Source organism: Amblyomma americanum, chromosome 1 (genome assembly GCF_052857255.1).
Source record: "Amblyomma americanum isolate KBUSLIRL-KWMA chromosome 1, ASM5285725v1, whole genome shotgun sequence".
Classification (NCBI taxonomy): domain Eukaryota; kingdom Metazoa; phylum Arthropoda; class Arachnida; order Ixodida; family Ixodidae; genus Amblyomma; species Amblyomma americanum.
The window spans coordinates 461,468,134-461,480,245 of record NC_135497.1 but is presented as its reverse complement, the minus strand read 5'-3'; the positions used below and the strand labels follow the sequence as shown (position 1 = coordinate 461,480,245).

The following is a 12,112-nucleotide window of genomic DNA, read 5'->3' as shown; positions in this document are numbered from 1 at the left end:
ATAAGGCACCTGGCAACCTTCTACCGGCTGCGGCGATACTATTCTCAGGATGGCCGGAGCCTGCATCACTGCGTTCTCTGAGGTGTATCAATGTGCAGACTGTCTGCGAGAGAACATTCTACAATTATCAGCCGGTCTACTTGCTTCCCGCTGTAAATAAGGCACGGCTGCATGCTGCACAAAGCTCAGTGGAACTTCATAGCTCGGCACAAGCACCAGTTGAAAGACAACATACAAAAACAATGAATCAGTCAGTAATGATGCAGGCCTAGTTCATTTGTTGTCTGGAAGGTGTTTGATGCAAGTAGTATCGTCAAGCTCTAAGGATGCATGTCTGTGTATAGCTGCAAGTGAGGCTTCACATGAACAGGTTCCAATTAGCTTTTAAAATTAGTATGGCAGACCATTTTTTAAATCAAAATAAGCGTTGAAGCTGGCGCTATGAACCATAGCTTGTGGCTGTGAGATTCTCAAGCTGTACAATGTTTTGACATTTGAAATGTCCTGCTCTGATTGTTGCAGCAATGCAAAACATATTTTCTTTGCGGGATTTATTGATTCACAATTTGGCACTCAATTTAGAAAAAAAATTGTATTTATCACTCCTTACAGCTGCCTTTTCATGCATTATTTACCAGCATAGAGCCATGACTAAGGCCCCCAACTTTCGGCGGTAGAAAGTTAAAAATTCTGCTAACTGGGAATAAATAATTGCGACCTTCTGCAGGTCACAAATAATTCTCAAAATCAAATAATTCTTCAGAATACATACCACAGTGTGAATTGTTTTCAGGCTTTTCATGGTAGCTAAAGTAAAGTTTGCCATGAGGCTTGAGAGCAGCTTTTTGTCCACCTTGGGGCAAAGGACTATGCGCAAGTGCAGGAAAGGCGGCTATGGATGAAGAAAGAAGGTGGTGTAGGTCGCTGCGAAAGAGAAGGCACTAAAAGAGTTGAGTAGGGTAGGAGAAGAAAGGGAAAACAGGTGCAGGACTAGGCAGCTTTCAAAACCGAGTAGCGCCAGCAAGGCAGTGATGTCAACTGCTGCCGCATCAGCGGTGCCTACATGTCTTAAATGTATTGTAGGCTTCGCTTCCCTCTATTGTGGCATGCGAATCTAAACAATCGCCTCTGAAGTAGCATCCCATCTGAACTTTTTGGGACTCTTGGCTATGATTGGCCAGAACATTGAAATATTGCATCATATAATCATGATGTTATTTTTTTTTTAAATTCTCGTGAGTTCTCAAGCTCCCACTTACATTATATTTGAACAAATAAAATTCGTTTGACACCCTTAGATATATATCACTTAACTGCGGGAAGGCGAAAGCTTTTTGCGACTCTCATTGCACTGATTTGAATTTGTCGGACTTGAATTCATTTCGCTGCACTTTTCCTTGGTTCAAAATGCACCAACTAGCCCAAAAAGAAGTTTTACTAATGAACTCATTTCACGACACAGGAGAAGAGCAGCTGGCGCGAGCGTGGCCGAGAGATCACGTGACATCGCAAGGTCACATGACCTAAAATATAACGGACGGACGCGAGTATGAGGCATTAAAGGCTATTGCCTTAATAAGATAAATCAGTCATTTTTTATCGTACTGCCATTCCCGCTGATCAACTGTCAAAACATAAACACTAAAAAGAGAATATGGCTGCTAACAAATTCTGCGAAAATGCTTGTCTGATTTTTCGTGGAACCGCAACAAACCAGGGGCCTTAGCCATGACTGTAAAACCCTAAGATATGGAGTCTATATCATGTACTAAAATATAGGGCTCATGCATGTCCCACAAGCGACAGTTATTGGTTGAGAAACAAAATGAAAAGTATGTGTCGTCATGCACGCAGCTTTTACAGGAGCAGCAGGCAACGCTGGCACAAGAACTGAAAGGCATACAACTTTAAGTGGCTGGTGGCGGTCGCTGTGACTGACCAGGCTACAGCGCCAAATACATGACATACAGCCTGCTTGCCATGAAAGTCGGCAAAGTTGTCTGCACGGAACAAGTTGTAGTTAAAGAGGCGAGATTTCATTACCTGTGAACAAAGAGCAATGCAATCATGTTACAATGCTAACACACACAAAGACTGATCACCTGGCTTGTGTGGAACATTCCACTGCCACCACAAAAAATAATTGGGGCTGCATTAGGAAAACGCATTCCATTTATTTAAAATATAAGCAGTCATGCAAGCTATTCATAACCAGGAAATAAAAGAGGCATATGTAAAGGTTTCTGAACAGGCTTACACACTGCACAGTAATCATGCTCCTTTACACGAAAAGTTTAAATAGTAATCAGAAACATACAAGCTGACGAAATTCCTGCACTGCTCACTGCATGTTTACACGAGGAATGAAAACTTGTTATAAACGCTAATCAGCAGCACCCTGGCAACTTTTGATTTCTTGATGACAGTGCACTGTGAGTAATTCAGGGGAGGTACTGCAGTGCGCAACAGAAGATGTGAACATGCCAAGGGCTATGGTACGTCTGAATGTGACGAAGAAAAAGATGAAATAAACGGAATAAATTGAGTAGTGAGGTATCCTGAGTAGAAAATACATTTATGTTAATCAAGCAGCAACTGTTCACCAGGCACACAAAAAGGAAGTCACCATAGAAGTTATATAACTACAAGGCACTTGGAAGACCCCTCAAGCAAAACCGCATCTTACTAATATTCCTCAGATGAAGCCGAGATGAAGAGGAAGAAATGGTAGCGAACAGATAACTGACAGTAGCTTAGCATAACGAACATGATTCTAAGGCAAGACAAACACAGCAGGGCGAAACAGAGTAAAAAAAGCAGGTGATATTGGGAAATTCGCAAGCCGCCGCTTGCACTGGACAGGGTTAGTTGAAAGTAATAGACACAGCTGAGCTGGTAATTGTAAGGAGTGAAAGAAGCTGCTCAATGAATCAGCATGTGGTAATTTTTTGTTTATTTCATAGTCATGTGCAGTGCCAAACAGTGCGCCGATGTAAAAGGAAGGGCTCAGAAAGTGCCTAGAGACCCTTCAGAATGCAGGCATCACCGTATGCTCTCTGACAACAGGTAACACTCCAGGGTTCTCTACATTGCTAAGACATGAAAAGGCGACATGTCATGTTTTGCTAATACCCCTGTCACATGGACACTTTCAACTGGCCGGTGAGTTCGGACGCGATGGCCACATGGCAGTGATGAAGCTGCGCAGAAACCAGCAAGCCATGCTGGGTGTGGAATATTGTTGCACAGTCGACCATTGCCAGTGTTATCTTTGAAGTAGCTTGTCTCCTTGCCATAGCTGGTGGGATGATGCACTGGAGGCCCTGCAGGAAGACAATGAGTTCTCGCGCACAGCCTGCCACCAAGATTGTCAATAGCCACTGAGCTGTAAAAAATTGTGCCGCTGCCACACGATAAGCTCGAGCACCGCTGGAAGATTCCATTTTTCCCCACAAAGCTGCTGTGGCACCATCAATTTTTGTTGGCTTAGAAACAATCAGCCTGGAAGTTTTTTTCCTTGAAAAGGCTGAAACTGAAATGTTTAATGTAAAAAGAATAATTTCTCCGAAAATGAGAATTCCTTTCAACGAGCTGTAGTAGCGTTTATAAAATTTCGAGCCAGCCGATTTGGATGTTTTTATATACCTGGAAGCAAAGACCTTATTTTAGCTGCATTGTTGTGTGGGCACCCAATATTTTTCCTGCAAAATAAGCTGTATATTTTATAACTGCAGTAAACTTTCACCACATTTACAACTACGAATTCATTCACCCGTGTTTGCCTGTGGTTTGCCGCCACTGCTCAAAGGCCTTTCAAACCTCACCACAGTTCTCCGTTCCTGTGTTCATTCAATGACCATTAGAGCTTCCCATGTGGCAGCTTCCGATAGGCCTTTGAGTTGATAGACTATCAGTTAAAGGAACGTCTAAATGGCACTCTGACTGGGATATGCATAAGTCCTGATGTTCCGCTGCTTCTGCAGACAAATATTTTTCTCAGAAATTACAGTGCCTTGCCGGTTATTGTTGTCCATTTTCAAACAGACATCCTAGTGTCAGGCGTTTCTGCTGGGCGGATAAGCCAGTCCTCATGCATTGGTTGGATGTATGGCATGTTGCTAAAGGTAATTGAGGCACCGTGTTGTTAGTGAGAGAGGCCCAGGATATGCTTTGCAAGCAGGATAATGTTCTCTTTTTTATAAGCCTCAAGAAAAATCTCCAGGCATCCATCCGCTCACACACAATTCTTGAGGGATAGATCGTGAGCATAATTGACCACCTGTACTGGGTCGCAGCTATGGGCCAAGGACATGGAGACCTAGTTGTCAGCATGTTGAACAGCTTGCTGAACCATGTTTGTTACAAGCACAATGGCCGCGAGGCACCCGACCAAAAGTGCATACATGACTCTCTTGAAAAACGCCAGTGGATGCAGCGAAGTAAGTGCTGGTGCCGAATGCTGCTACTTTAATACTTAGTCACTGCTGAATTTTAGGCACCGGTATTGATATGAAAGCAGCGCTTGACCAAACACCTTTTCTTCCAGACTCAAAGGCCTTCCAAGAGCTACAAAAAATTGAGAGCTCCCCTTTGTTGCTGCGTTACATCTGTCAGCTCTCTCCTGATCTGCAAGCATTTTCGTTAAACAGGCTGCTTATACTGTTCGCTCCAAAGGCAAATGCCTTCTCGGAGGAAGGAATACAAGCAAGGTACATGCGCTCTTGACCTGTGGCATGTAAGCAGATGAGATGATCATTTATCTTCATTCAGGACTGAGCTGGCTGTGATGCAATACAACGAGAACTCTACGAAAGTGCAAGCGGTGAGAGCTGACGGTGAGCATCGGTGGGAGGTGAGAACATGCAAGCCGAGAAAAAGGCACTTCACTGTCTGTCTGATAAAAGAGGAGACAACATACAGTAAGCAAACAATTATTTTAACTCGGGTAGCAGCATTTCACTGCAGCCAGCGGTTGTTATAGGCCGGGTAGCATGGCCGGCTGTTGTGATGCAAGGTAGCGTGGTTGGGCCGCAGAAGGGATGAGGAAGGATTGGAGCTGACGTTTTAGAACTACGAAAACACAAACAGGTTTACTGGCACTAAGGAGAACTTATTTACATATTTTAAGAAAGAAAGAACAAACAATCAATGATTAAGAGTTGATAGCGTCGAGCGGATGGATGAGCCTTATGAGCACAGATCGGAAGAGTCACCGTACATAAGACGTGCAGCCCCGTGGGAATGGGCGAGAGGGATTGGGAATTCCGCTGCTACTTCGCCCGAATCTGTACATCAATCCATACACAGGCACTTGTAAGTCACGGTTAATTTTGGGAAGGCACCGTTCCCTTCCCCTGTCGTCTGACCACTGTCGGTCGCGTCTTGCGAGGGAACAGAAGGAAGGTCATCTCCTCCTCCCTGAAGAGCGTCGGAAAGATTTCGCAACCAGGTTCCCAGCACATCTTTTTTCTTGGGGGTCCTCGTGGGGTCGAACGACCTGTCGAAATTGCCGCTACCGCCATGATCATCCCGGTCGATTGAATCTTCTCTATAATCTTCTTCGGTTGTTGTCAATCTCGTTCATAACAAATGCACACCTTAAACATCTGTAATATTGTGGTAATGAAATCATTTTTTGGTAATTATAGCCTTTCCATATGGGGCATTAGACTTGGAGTAATACCAAAAGACTTACTAGTTTATCACTCAGGAAAAACACACATGCTGAATTATCAGCAGCTTGAAGCCAATTGCATAAACTCGGATAGATATTTCATCTAATACCACCGTTGTGTAATCAAACAACATCTAATTTGTTGTTTTTCTCCGCAGGCTGACAACCTCTTGCTGAATGTTGTCAAAAGTTGCGAGGGCTCCTCCTACAAGGAAAGCTTTCTGAGGAATGAGCCACCAATTCTGCACCACATGACAAGCCACTAGAATAGGCCCGAGAAGCAAGAGCTCATTTCTACCAGACATAACCGGTTCTCAGAAACACTACCAGACCGACTCCCACTGTCTGCCCTACCATCGGCATCATCATCGTGAGCAACACCTCTGAGCCCATCGCGGCAGAGTCCTCCAGTCTGGCCCCCAGAGAAAGCACTCGACCATTTAATATCTTGGCACCATTCACACTGCCCTGTATTTGGACACTACATAGACTATATCACTGCCATCTTGCTGGTCTCGCACTCCTATGCCTGTATGCCAAGCTACCCCCTCTCTTGAAGTACAGTATGCCTTTGTGGAAGGCGATCCACATTTATTGGATGGTATCGGCAGCTGCGGCTGATGAGCCGGCGCAGCAGGCTGTCGACGTTACTAGCCGGGCAGGTTGCCGAATGTGTTCTGTTCTGCGTGAGCCATGTCGCACTCCCAGCTTCATCTTCATTAGCGCCGCTGGCCATGCCAGCGCCGCTACAGGTGCTCCTCCTCTAGTGCGATGCGCGATAAAATAAAAAGTAAAAACGGTATCTACAAGTTTCTTCATGCCAGTGAAGTTCGGGTCACAGTTCGTGATGGTCGCTGGGTGGTAGAAACGAGCTTGGGCTGTCGAGCCTGGCTGCTTCGGAAAGGGCGAGGGGAGCCAAAAGATGAAAATGATGACGGAATGAACAGGCGGAAAAAATATAGGAATTGTAGGCAAGCTAGGCGTGCTTGTCGTAAGGTCTACTTGTGGGGCCGCCAGTTGGTATGAAGTTGGTCTGGAAATGTCCATACAGGAAATGCAGCCACGTGGGGATTTACAGGAGGGATGCGATGTTTGCTGGCCTAGTTAGTGCGGACGTGTTATGGCGTGGGGAAGCCACAGCTGTAGAAATGAAGGCGATGCCTCGGCCGCTGGCGATGGCGAAACGGCAGCTTACGACGCTGGGCTGGAGATCTGCTGCGTGGGCCCAGGCTGCCGTTTAGGAAAGTGGTTGAAGCGGTCGACGGGTCGAAGCGGTCGCCTTCAGTGTCCGTCACGTCTGTCGTGGAGGCACAGTCACTGGTGAAGGCGTCAGGTGAGCAGTAATCCGCAGGCGGTTCGGGTGGCGCGTTATTTGCGACAAGGCTCAGGTGTGGCGTGCATGCGTGCCTCACGACAGGAAGGACAGTTGGGCTCACTGTGGTTGGTCATGAGGTAGCAGGCGAACAGGCGACTAGAAACGAGTTGAGGCCTGAGTTGAGAGAGAGCTCTTCTGGTGATGGCCCAAGGGCAGGCGCCATGGTTGGCAAGCAGGGCTGGGCAGGAGGCGCTGTGGGACGAGAGCTCACAGGTGAATGATATTCAATAGGGGCCAGTGGAGCAAACCTGGGAGAGACCGGGGTGGGGAGCGGCTCTGATGTAGTACCTGGCAGAGGGAAAACCGAAGCAGCTATGAGGGGGGATACAGCCAGTCATCGCGGGATGAGTGGCGGTGCTGCTTCTGAGCCCGGAACAGCAGCGCAGAGAGTCGGCGGGAGCTCCAAGCTAAACTACGCCGTCCGGCCGTTATTTAGGTCCGCGTAAATGTCGGGGCCGGGAGGTGGCAACCGAAGCTTTGCCAGGAGACGGTGGGAGTTCGCGGCTGGCGTGCTTATAGCGCAGCAGCTCGCTGGACACACAGTTCATGTGAAAATGCGAGTCCAGCAGCGCCAGCCAAAAAACGGGGTCCCTGGCATAAAAAGCGGGCAGGCTGGGCAGCCGAGGAGGGAAGGAGCGCTGATACGGCTGAAGGACCTCACTGCATGGGACGGGAGGTGCTTACATGCTGACGAGAAGCTAGGGAAAGCCGGTTGCGAACAGCGGGAGTGCATCGGCAAGGCCAAGTGGAGGGAGAAGACGGGAAGGAGCCCAGAGCCAGTGGGAGCGGCGTTTCGCGCGTCGGGGCTGTCCTCCCCTGTCACCAGATGCGGAAGGTGGTCCACATTTATTGGATGGTCCCGGCGGCAGCGGCTGGTGAGCCGGCGCAGAGGTCTGTCGACGTTGCTGGCCAGGCCGGTTGCCGAATGTGTTCTGTTCTGCGCGAGTCAGGTTGCACTCTTCGCTTCATCTTCATCAGCGCCACTGGCGCTGCCAGCCGCGCTACACCTTCAATGATTCCAGCTGCGCAGAGTGAAGCAGTCCAATGTGTCTGACGCCAGTGCATCATCTTTTCAGCTGACCTTTGCTGTTATGCTAAGCTGTGCTAACAATGAGAACATTTTCCCCTGCGGCCATCAGCCCCACTATACGCTCACAACAGGTGGCTTGTGGGGTCTGACGTCCCAAAAAAAATCAGACAATTGTCAAATCTAGAATGGGAATGGGTGCACTGATTTGGAATTGTTTGTTTTATTTTGTTTTTGGTGTGCGTGATTTATCACATAGTAATGCATTGTCTTTTTTGCAAGTTATTTTGCAACGAAGAGTTTATTTTTCTTATTATTTCTTATAGTTTTTTTCATTTCTGCAGTAACCTGACTGTCAACGTTTTTCATGTGTGTATACAATCTATCCCAGTCCTCAAAAGCCTCCACTATGAGGCTAGCAGTTTTTTTGTAAATAAATAGAATAAAGTGAGGGTGGGCCGCAGATAAATTTCTACCAACTAGGGTTCCTTAACATGCGCTGATATCGCACAGTTCATGGGCGTTAACATTTTACCTCCACCCATAAGAGGCCAACAAGGTCAGGATCGAACCCGCATGCTCGGGTCAGCAGCGGAGTGGCATAACCATTGAGTCGCCAGTGCTGAAGGTGCTCTTTCCTCACTTGATGTGCAAAGTAAGGTCCGAATGTTTACAATATTGTCAAGGCTAACTTCGAAGCTCATTTTAAACTACATGTGAATGTGATCTACGAAGGGCCCAAGTGCAATATGAGGAAGAAAGTCCAGCAAACCGGTGGAAGCTTTCATAACAGAACTGCCCAGATTGGCAGATACATGCAGACACACATGCAGAACAACGCGATGGCAAGACGAGCGAGTTGGTGATACATACTTTTTTTGCTTTGTGATCTTGTTTATTTCCGCTCTTTATATTCCTTGCTTCCTGTGAATAAACCTTCAGTTGTTAGTTAGCGCTGATCCTGTTTTTTTCTTTCCTTGTCCACGACTTTTGCGCTATTTTGGCTTGAACACATACAGACGACAGAGTGCGAAACTGCAGGTTGATGCTAAGCTCATCGTGCAGGGCGCTAACATCTTCTAGCGTGTCCCACTGCTGGACTACCTGCAAAGGTACTGAAGCCCTTCATCTGCTCAATTCAGCACCATTTTCAGCTGCATCCTGAGCGGCCTGTTTCGGAAGCTGGCGCGTGGTGCTTAGCTGGGCCACAGCAGGGGCGACATTAAGAGTGATGAAGAGTATCAATGGTATCTATGACTATGCACCAGATGATGTGATATCCAACGGGACAATAAATAAGGTGGCTTCCTAGAGTACAGGTTAAAAATTGAGGTGCAAAATACCACTTTTATTTAAGCAGCGCACACCACTAAAACGGCAGAAAAAACTTCAGTCCTGTTCTTGTCCATTGTAGACCACTAGTAAACTGCCGACCGCCACAGTGGCGCAGTGATTATGGCGCTCGGCGGCTGGCCCAAAAGACGCGGGTTCGATCCCGGCCGTGGCGGTCGAATATCGATGGATGGTTTATGGTTTATGGGAGTTTAACGTCCCAAAGCGACTCAGGCTATGAGAGACGCCGTAGTGAAGGGCTGCGGAAATTTCGACCAACAGGGGTTCTGTAACGTGCACTGACATCGCACAGCACACGGGCCTCTAGAATTTCGCCTTCATAGAGAATTTCGATGGAGAGGAAATTCTAGAGGCCGTGCACTGTGCGATGGCAGTGCACGTTAAAGAACCGCAGGTGGTCGCAATTTCTGAACCTCTTCACTACGGCGTCCCTCATAGCCTGCGTCGCTTTGGGACGCTAAACTCCCATATACCAGTAAAGTGGCATGACGGCCAATATAAGAACCCTATCTAGTGCTGAAGTGGTTCAGGTAAAAATAAATATTCAGTAGCAGACAGAACCTGCAATGCACAAATGATGGCACACAAACGAAGGAGGAATAAAGAGAGCCGACGTAAAAAAAAAGGAGATGCCTACTTTGTCCTTTCCAGATAGAAATAACTCACAGCTGCCATACATCTCATTACTGCACGCATGGAAAGCAGCCCAGCTGCTGCTACCCTTTGGCCATTCGTGTCCTCGGGACATCCAAACTCTACTCAATGTTGTCCCAGCAGGCGCAAGTTGCACTTTGTGCCGCATGTTGTGATCCTACTACATTGGTGAGAACAAAAAGTGGCGTGTGCACTATCGATACTGCCAGCACAGATAAAGCCATGCACAAACATTAAATGCGTAAAGCACATATATATGTAGGCCGTAGAAGGGCCTATATAAACTTGTTGCTGCTGCTGCTGCCTCGCTGAAGCAATGCCTCTTGTCAGTAGTATCAGAACAGTTAACTACACACATGAGCCGACTGCGGCACTAAGCAGCAAATAGACCGTAATATACAGTTAATGGAAAATGTGAACATTATGGCACTAGTTGATCATTACCTGCGCTCTTGGGCAGGGCGTCGAAAGCCCGCGTAGCTCGCTGAGGAAAGTTCCTTCCGAATCCAGCACACGACGCAGGCTGGCAACACCACATGGTTGGCTCTCCCGAGCGTCCCCCATATCCAAATGGTGAATGCCGTGTACGCAAAGAACCGGTTTGCTCTGAAACAACCACGGGTTATGGTGTACATATAGCTGTTTCATTTATAACACACTTTTGGATTACCTGTGTAGCTCCTTGTCCTCTTCCAGTTGGGCGCCATCCTCCCGCATCGCTCAATACACCACCCTGAGAACCTCAGGGGTACAGCATACGCTTTGGAATGCGCGATGCCGAGTCACGCACCCTTCCTCGCACTCCGCAACTACTGCCGAAACGTCGCGGCAGCAAACTTGCTCCAGGGCTGTCGGCATTACGCTGCAGAAGCCGCAACTGCACCTGCATTAGCGTTCAGTGTTTATCTGCGACATTGTTGGATGGGCGACCGCTCATAATATTCATGAAAGCAAGCGCTCACGCTAGCTTTATTTACCATTGTGTATGAATTACAGAACTTGTACAACTAAGAATATGCGGACGTTCATTACCAGACGCATCACTCACCGGTCAACAGCATCGCCACCGCCGTCACCGACGAATTGCTTTCGTCGTCGTCGAAATTCACCGTCGGGTTTTCAAACGGCGTATCCTTGCATGGCTCGAAGTCCCCCTCGACCCTCATCTGTATCAAGCGTTGCTCGAGATCGTGGTCCATAACGGGGACAAATAAGCAAATCTCGTCGATGGCAGATGATGCTATGATGCGTCAGGCGTGAAGCGAGCGAGCGAGGGCGCGGCTACCGGAAGTAAATAATGCTGACGTATTAGTAGGCGGAGCGTCGCCAGCTGGTATTCTTTTTTTATGGCTCCCATTAGCGTATGAGCTGAGAGGGAAAAGGCGGACTGTCATTTTTAATCACCTGTATCTCTGGTGTTGCGCAAGCTACGTCGAAAATTTTTGCCGGAGAATGATGGGCGGTCCAGTATCTATCAGTATTCTGGCGTTTCTTACCCTCGGTACAAGCTCCTTTCTGGGTCCCTTTAAGACGCCACGGTAGGAGACTCGCAGTAGTATGCTGAGGGGAAACTTGTGAACACACATCGGGTGGTACATTACGTCGCGTGTTATTCCCGACACAATACTTGCTCCTTCGGGCGTCGGCTGCTGTGTTTCACGGTTCGCCGTCTCGTCCTCGCTGTGAGTAAACATGTTATCTTACATGAGCCGCCAGCTTTGTGCTAAGAAAATTAAACCTTGCAGAGAGAAAATAGCTATCATATGAGCCGCATGCGGATTTACAGTACTTGTCAAACCACCATAATCTATCCCCGCAGCAGTAGGAAACAATCTTATCTTAGCGCTCTTCATTGTGGAACTCGCACACGCTTCGGTGGTTTTGGCGATTTTTCGTTCGTTCGTGATTCCGCACTTCGGCCTACCGCACAGTGCGACGATGGCCGATAACCGTCCTCAGTGGAAGACGGGGAAACTCCAGCTCAAGTCGCGGGACATCAAGTCGGCTCTTCGCCTCACGCAACTAGTTT

The 12,112-nt window shown here is 47.7% G+C and overlaps 1 long non-coding RNA gene across 1 annotated transcript; it reads right to left on the bottom strand.

Annotated features, from left to right (window-relative positions):
- Positions 1 to 3,108: 3,108 nt before the first annotated feature.
- Positions 3,109 to 10,802, bottom strand: LOC144104489 (uncharacterized). Its single transcript, XR_013308551.1, has 3 exons — positions 10,754 to 10,802; positions 10,528 to 10,689; positions 3,109 to 3,323 (listed from the first exon to the last, which is right to left on the bottom strand). It is a non-coding gene; the product is annotated as an uncharacterized LOC144104489 (long non-coding RNA).
- Positions 10,803 to 12,112: the final 1,310 nt, after the last annotated feature.